The 9,088-nt window shown below is 38.5% G+C and overlaps 1 protein-coding gene across 1 annotated transcript in view; it reads left to right on the top strand.

The window, feature by feature from the left end:
• The first annotated feature begins 1,752 nt into the window (after nucleotides 1-1,752).
• LOC122572583 (synaptogenesis protein syg-2-like) overlaps nucleotides 1,753-9,088 on the top strand; it is a 108,880-nt gene continuing 101,544 nt past the window's right edge. The window contains exon 1 of the mRNA XM_043737697.1: nucleotides 1,753-1,772. The gene's annotated coding sequence lies outside the window, so the exon portion shown is untranslated. The remainder of the gene's footprint in view (nucleotides 1,773-9,088) is intronic.

Below are 9,088 nucleotides of genomic sequence, written 5' to 3'. Positions count from 1 at the left end.
TGTATATATGTATACGCGAGTATACCCATCCTGTTCCAAACCTCTCTCATAAATACGATTATCGATCATATCGCGTCTCATCGTGTCTCATCGTGTCCCATCGTGTCTCATAGTAATAAATTTTCTTAAAATACATTTCGCTCTTTACGTCATGGCATAAATAATATCATCCGTTTTTTTATATGTTCGATTCGTCAATATCCTTGGTACAATTCGTATTGCGAATATATTATAATTACGTAGTCAAGTGAACTACTTAAGTAAAACGCAATACATGTGTATCAAAGACAATGACATTAAAATAGATAATCGCATCGGTAATTTAATATATAATATTTATGGAAACACGCTTAAAAAACGCTAATATAACGAAATTAGTAGCGGTCAAGGACAGCATCCATCAGGTTTTCAATCCCAACGGGCATTAACGATATCGAAGCTTTTTTTACTGAAACCTGATCTACGAACAATATATGACGAGATATGGCTGCATTCTTTATGAAAATAACGTAAACATGCTACACAGTTTCATTAAATTCGTTACTTCTTGCCATTCTACAAGGGGCAATACAATATTATAATACAACGGTCAAAAGATTAGTCGATCAAAATATCGACTAACACGTAAAGCTTTCAAAGATCTGGTAAAAAGAATTTTAGCGATTTCTCTACCTACATGAAACTGCTACAAAGATAATCCATTCGAAAAGCCTTCATACTGGCACCGTATAATATTTCGAGCACATATTATACGAGTCATATATTATGATTTTGAACGCAAAGTTATTAATATTTATCGAGTTACAAATAATTACATTATAGTACACACGAACGATACACGATTATCCCCTCGGTGAGAACACACGTGTATCGACAATGAATACACGCTGACCGGTTTATGATGGAAAAACCTTCCTGCTGTATGCCATATTTGCCATATACTATTCACGATCAAATTCAGTTATCAAAGCGTGTCTGGTTGAATGAAAATCAATTCCTATCGATATATTTTAAGGAGCACCATATAAATGGAAGGTGAAGCAGGTTCCGCGTATCACGAATAAGGGAAACATTGTGTCGTAGGAGACAGAAAATGCCCTTCTTATTTATTGTTGCAACACACGAGAAAGAAACCCTCGCGTTGTCTTGATTTCAATAGGTTATTATACGAAAGACATCTATAATTCCCATTTTTCTTCTCTTCTTTTTCCTTTTTTCTTTCCTTTTTCCTTTTCTTGCGAACATGTGAAATTGACGAATACCGGCGTCATAGTCGAACAGTGGACGATTGACCTATACACGTATGGAAAGTTTATGCATACCAATTTAAACAAACCTCAAAGTAATACTTTGATCGACACGATTTACATCGCGACACATTCTATTGCCAAGTTAATCGTAAATTTAATGGACATGTTTATCGGTCTACATCTGGTAATGCAAAGTAATGCATAGAGGGATAAAAAGCAAGTATTTGGGTACAGTTACGGAAAAATTAACTAAAATTGTTTGAACGACCATTTTACATTTACTCTTCTTCCTATACTTTGTTTACACGTGGTTGTTGTTTCAGTGGAATGGAAGGAATTGGAAGTTGGAAAAAGCGAGCGTAGGCACAAGCTTACTGCGCTGTGCGTCGATTTAAATTGGTACGATAGTGTGCATATTTTCAGCGCACGCGACTGCCTAATAAGCTTTATTTGCTTCCGTCGGCATAGCACTATATTTAAGAGAGAATAGCGTGGTTCGTGGTGGCGGCGGCGAGGCGCCAGGTAACGTAAATATCAGCCAGCATTATTAATAACCCAAGGTAATTTTACGTAATTGAAAATGCCTAAGAAGGGTCGTGCCGGTATTTTCCTCCGTGGGTATTCTCTCGCTCCTGAACTTAATGGCGGTCTTCTTTCTGTTCCTTGGTACTCATAGTCTGCGAAAGTTTGCCAACGGGGCGCAATGAAATCTCCCTTGGGCCTCTGATTTTTCATTTTCACAATGTTAAACGCATGTATTTCGCCAAAAGCTGCAATTTATTTGCCCCTTGTTTCGACGTTTGTTAATACATGTGGCAAGTAAATGACTAAGTATCGCATTAGTGGTCGATATACGAAATCGAAACATTACCATCCTCGATATAGTACTGCCGTGTACGATAAAAGACGCTTTATATCGCCAATAAAAGATACAACTTTTGATTCGACGAAGCATTATCCACTTAATTGTTATTCCGTGTGCCGTAAAGTATGACGCAGCTACTTTCAAATAGTTTCGAATAGTTCTTACGTTCATATATATTATAGTTTTATCTAATACTAAATACATATCACTTTGCTCGTTTATTATTGTTAAACAAGCAATCTCTGTGAATAAAAACTCAATTATGACGCTCATAAAACAGAGGATACTTTATTCGAATCTTCATGCATCGATAGTTTCAAAGGTAATAAATAATAAAAGTAATGCCCGATGATAAGTACGATGTATGTACGGTTGTCGTAGCAACGGATCATGGAAAATCAGATGCGTGATAATAAATAACGTTACGTGAAAACATAATGGTTCCGTCATTTGTGATCTTGTCGCAACAAATGTAATTAGCCACAGACAACAATAGCACATACGACATTTCTTACTTTAATTCAAGACATTACACGAACAAAACAAATAATTCCAAGAGCTGTTATAAAACTTTGTCTATATTGTGACAAAATTATATTAAAAGTTGTAACAGCAGTTGCTAAACTTATCGGACGAGTTTGATACCTTTGAAGAAGTTTACGACAAACTACTCGATTCGGATTCGGATTGTACCATATTGATGATTGATCACCACCTTACAACCATACGATCAAAAATAAAGTAATAATACGAAATAAAATAGGAAACACAAATTCCCTTCAATTTTACAAACGCTGTCTTCTTATGGAGAGTTTATAGCGATTTGCTCGACATTCTATGCATTTCGTAAGAAACGATGTGTGTGTGTGTGTGTGTGTGTGTGTGTGTGCGTGCGCGGCTTAACTTTGAAGACTTTCAGTTCGAAATATGATTATTTCTAAGCAGTGACAAATGTACATGCTCGTAATATGCACACTTATACGTCCATATAAACGTACCTTGATACGTACACTTGAAGCGAAGATTTTACGAAAAGATCTACGCATGACTCTGCAAAATGCAGAAAAATATTGAGGGAATAAAAAACGTGAAAATCAGAAACTGTTGCAACAGCGTGACGACCTGACGCGATATATTCTCAACGTAAATGCCTTACAGACCGGGATAACGGTGGACAACGTACGACTTATTACCCTTGTCATTCCTGATTGACCATCGCCAAGCATTTCAGAGCCACTGTACTTACTCAGCCAGGCAATGCCAAGCTCCATACTGACGATGAATGCACTACTCACCTAGATCTCTCCTCCTTTCTTCCTCTCCTCCTCTCTGTCTGTTTCCCTTTTTCGCTTTCTCGTGCCGGCTCGCTTTTAGCCTCCCGCATCGCTATCTTTCATCGATATTATCTTTGAAATCACACGCGCACACACGCGCACACGCACAAAAACGCGCGCGTTGCAAATGGTAGACATTTGCTGCGTTGTTGCATCATTCGGTTAAAGATTGGTCCATCAGCAAAGATATCACATCTCTCAGATGCGCGATTTGAACACGCGCTAAACGAGTGATAAATCCTGTGATCCCTGTACAAACTTCTCGTGTACGAGATTTCAGAATCACTGTATTTCCTATGTACCCTATGATACATTGAAAACTCGCCCTGTCACGAGTGATCGACTGACCGAATATCTCCCGTTTACCGATATCACTTTTTTGCTTTTGCTTTTGCTTTTCCGTACGTTTTGCCTTTGTATTCCATTTTGTGAAATTTTAATTTGCTTTCCATTTCATTTATTTTCAATGTAGCATTTTCAATGTACGTACCTCGCAATGTGAATAATTACACAAGAAGTAGACGTATCTTTCAAATAATCTATCGTTACTATCACATATGTACATGTGTTAATGCAACAACTCGACGACTGCGATCGTACTTTGCTCGCGAATAGCTAGCTATAAGCTACTATAAGTTACATCCGTTCGTTACGAAGAATCCGAATCGGACTTCTTATTCAAGCGTCGCGAGTCGTAATCGATAGAAGATATCAAATCTGGAAGAAAATTTGTTCGAAGAAATCAATTTCATAGTTAGATTTCGCAAGCTACGTACTTAAACGACTTATCGCAGTCGGTTGAAACTAATCCATATATCGTATCAAATGCGAGTATATTCAGATATCCGAAATTTTAACAAAGTTTTCGTTACTACAGGTTAACGTGATTAAACTTACTCTTAGATAAATAGGACAGAAAATCATTTCCAAATGCCGGAGCGGTGGGTAACAGGGCACGATAACACATTCAAAATCGAATCTCGTGGGCGCAAGTGATTCAAGATCAGTGATTCGAGCAATCTATCATTGATCGAAATTAAACGGTCGGTTATTATTGAGATCATCGAGGCACACTATGCTCGCCTACTTGATTGGATTCTCGATGACAACCATGCTGACTGTGTTCCCATACAGGTGGATAACTCCTTCGACGCAACCTATCGTTGCTCGTAACATCCGCTAACAACCATACTCTGTCGAGCGAATATTTCGTTCGACGGCTTAACGACCAGCAGAACCTTCGAAAATATTCAACGTCGATTAAGCTGCGATCTCGATAACGAGAAATACCGTTTGCTATATCTCAATCGGTCATCGATGAACGTAAAGAGTGATTCGGTCAAGTACTTGTACGACGCAATTATCACGACTTTACGACTTTATGGTATTTGAGTAAAATTCATATAACATATAAACTCGTCGGGCTTGTTATACATTTCATGTATTTTCATGTATTTCGTAATAGTTTTCTTTAAGGTTAATGGAATATGCATTTAAAGAAAGGTAGTTAAAAGAATATTCGGATACCAGACTTGGATGCTAGATTTGAATGCCACCGTCAAAGCTTAATACATATACAGGTATATGCGTGAACCATTTTTTATAAATCTCCAAGTATCAATCATGCCACGCGTCGTTACTATTACCTACTGGCGTTGTAAAGCAACCCGCTGAGAAGGTACAGAGATAAATTATGAACCGCGTAACACGACTACCTCCAGTTTGTTCTTAATAAATTGATCAAAAGCTTTTCATCGCTTATAATAAACCACCTTTTATCTGGTATGCCAATCTATGGCGCAATCTACGAAGCAGAAATGCGTGCATTGTTTTCAATCGATAAATAATTTATTTTTTCAGACGTAGAAGTAGCAAACGAAACGTGACGCGTAACTACGGTATCGAATATTCATTGAAATAATTATCGTTTATTCTTCCGTTGCGATAATATGACAATACAGAGATCAACTAGTTACTCCCTTGCGCATTTTACTTTCACGAAATCAAGAATTTCAACGACCAACGACATAATCAATTATGAAACATTTTACTGTCGCTGTCTGTTTGTCGAGAACTGTACCGTGTAACTAAAACTACAGTTCGAAACAATGTATCTCAATTCATATTAGTCGTCGTGTACATCGTGTCGTTTTGCGTCGCGTTGTAAACTTGGATCGCAGGAAAAATTCGGTTGTGATTTACGAGACCTGAAGAGAGCATCGAAACGGCAATCCTGAATATCGATGACGCAGGAGCTCGGTTTGTTTGACGTTAAAAGAAGCGACAGATGAATCGCTTAGTTACTCGTGTAAATATAATGTGTACCTTCTACAGTTTGAGAGAATACGAGTATGCAACGAGTAACAAACACGCGTTACATAAACGTTACGATGTCCTACTAAAAATAAAAAGTTACATATTATCATAAGCGGGCGTACGTGGTTTCTTTAAATAGAGTGGTGAAATATCTTTTAGAATGACTTTATCCAGCGTACCCAACGATTAACCGGTCTTATCATTATTTTATTATTCCAGATTTATAAATATCATCAATTTTGGAATTGCTGCGCTCGCAACATTTTTCAATTTATGAATTGGAAACAATTTACTTATTAGAAAGCTATCTAAATGATATAAACGATGAGAAAGGGACATTCCTGTATTCAATAATCGAAGAAATTGGAATTTTATTTCTTTTCCAGTCATTTCTCCATCGATATATGCCGTTTCTTTATTAATTTGACAGGCAGTTCATTTCTTACCAATGTCTTGTACGGCAGCCTGTAAGAGAAATTTAGCCCATTGCTGAAACGGCAGCACTTTTTAGTCTAGTCACTTTTAGTAGCCGCGCTAAAAGGGACTTTGTTTTCCCCATGTTTCCCCGGACTGCGGCCTTTTTTTCGCCCGCTCTCGCTAACCAAACGATCATCGCGCGAAAGCGTTTAATCTTGTACCAACCACGCGCTAATCGCCAATAGATTATCGTATACGTTATATAGAATATCGTATTCGTAAGGAAACGTAAGGCTTCGAACGGTCAGAGCGGTTCCCTGCGTTTCATCGTCTCTGATTGTAGAAAGTGAGATAGCGAAAAAGATGGAGGATGCCGTAAATTATGCTGCGTCACGGGCCAACGGACCCCAACGGCCCCCAACGGCCCCCAACGGTCCCCAACGGCCCCTAACGGTCCCCAACGGTTCCCAACGGTTCCCAACGGTCTAGCGACTGCAACGCCGTGTATACCTCGCTATTCCTCTATATAGAACCGTCAACGCGCAACCATGGATCCTGCGGTAGAAAAAAACGATGGTACGCTTATTCCAGCATCCCGAGTAAAACGCAGTACTATAGGTAAATCAGACCGCGCGTGTATATACTATAGGTCATCTTTCTTTGACATTCGCTTATATTGAACCGCATATGCGAGGCTGCGGAAAATGTCTTGGAAAATCTGTTTCAACGACGGCACAATTTTCACGATCGAATAATTAAATCCTTCGATATCGTGGCTGAAATTTGTCCAATTTCAAACGATAGTAATAAAATCTAGAGCTCGATACGAATCGTAATTATATTTGTACTTACTAACCAAACCTATATAACGTCACGGCGACCGGATTTAAAAGACTAACCCACATGATCAATGGTAATCATGTTTTCAATACGGAGTTGTACACGGTTGCGTAATCCGAAGGGACCCGTGAAATACGCTCAACCTTGTCCAATCTTCGTTTATACGTACTAGTTTATATAATGAAAAGATAACTGTCGAACAAGTCGAAACGGCAGTTACGTGTATGGAGAAAAGTTGTTCAGAATCGTGTTTTCCCGACTATTAAAATCATATTAAGGAATCATTGAAACCCAAGATGGCGGCAGCTTCCTAAATAATCGTGTACCATTTTCTCTACTGAATTTGCTTCTTCGTAATAAAATAATATTAATTATTATACGTGGTGAAATCAGCGGTTTATTCTACCTGGCGTTCAATTAATTTCTCCCATCCTCGAACAGCAGCCACTATGTACATTGTACATCAATGCTATTATATAACAGATATTTCTCGAGTAATATCATTGCTTGAATTTCATTGACTCCGAATATGTATTTAAATGCGTGTAGTGTTTTAAATTAGCGACTTTTAAAAATATTCTTTTAGTAATCCAGTTCCCTTTTTCTTGAAGACGAAAACTTTTTAATAAATTCTTCCGCTTATATCCATACACGCTTTACGTTTACGCTTCTACGTTTGTCTATGGTACTGTGCATAAACGCGTGAGTGTTTCTATTTCTTCCTTTATTCGCTTCTCGATCGCATATGACTCGGCAAACGATGAGGAAATCGCACGGTACGCGTAGTTTGACCGTGTCTAGTTTGTGACCCAACACTTTCCCATTTTTTCACAGATTTAAAATTTCAACGAATGGTATAGATCAAGTATATTCGATTAAAATGAAAATTTCCTATACTATATGTAGAAACGAGTATGAGATTAGTTTAGCTGGAACGTTACTGCTATAAAACGCGGTGGCGTATAACAACTGTTTAGAACGATAATTTGAATATTCCTTTTATTCGTAATCGATCAAAGACAGAAAGCAATAACGACAGACGAATATTAAAGAATAAATTTCACGAATTATTCAAGACAGACGGATCACGTATCGATCGTTGATCATGAGATTGGAGAACAAAGAGAGAACTGGACATTCTCTAGTTAGCTTGTTGGTTGCGCGAAACAGGAAAGAGGGGATACGGGCGAAAGGGCTTGTCCGTGGAGATCCGCAGGAAGCGAAAAGGGATAGAACGCGAGAATACACGCAAGCTCCAGCTGCATGCAATAAACGTGCGTTAAGCCAGCGCGTATGGTCTAAAGCCATGGAGATTATGGCGAAAACTAATTAACTCTCTTCGACCAATCAGTTCTTCGTTTTTTGTCTCCTCCGTTGCTTCCTCCGATTTTCGACAAAAGCAGTCGTTAAAAACTATCTGATACGACAAAGTTACCTTGACATTATCTATTTAAAATTTCTTTACCTTTACGTAGGTAGGAGAAACTCTTTCTTTTATCTGCTCGTCTGCGATCTACAGTCTACCATCTACAGTCAACGATCTACAGTCAACGATCTACAGTCTACCATCTACAGTCAACGATCTACAGTCTACGATCTACAGTCTACGATCTACCGAACCGATTGCCAGCGAACTGTATAGGCGAGTTCCTTCGAATTCACCGTCGACTGTCATTCGGTCTCGTGACAATGTATCCATCGGACGTCGGTAGACCGAGTGCATCTTTCTTCCAGCATGCGTCATCCGCCGAGAACGTATTCGGCAAGATCAAACGCTCCACATTCACTTTGCTCTTGTTTTTGCTCTTATATATATATATATATATACATATATACATATATATATACACATATATATATATATATGTATATATATGTCGGAGATGAAAGAACACCGGAGCCTTCCTTTGGAACTTGGGGAGAATCCCGTAATATTGTAATCCGGATTTTACCATAGCCATAATTAAATAATTGTCATTCAATCCGATTGTGTTTATTCGAGATTTGTAACAATGAGCTTGGGCGCGAGGCGACAATCAGTCGCCAACGTAGCCGCGGTCAAGGGA

Source organism: Bombus pyrosoma, linkage group LG11 (assembly GCF_014825855.1).
Source record: "Bombus pyrosoma isolate SC7728 linkage group LG11, ASM1482585v1, whole genome shotgun sequence".
Lineage (NCBI taxonomy): Eukaryota > Metazoa > Arthropoda > Insecta > Hymenoptera > Apidae > Bombus > Bombus pyrosoma.
This window is presented reverse-complemented; position numbering and strand designations above follow the sequence as displayed.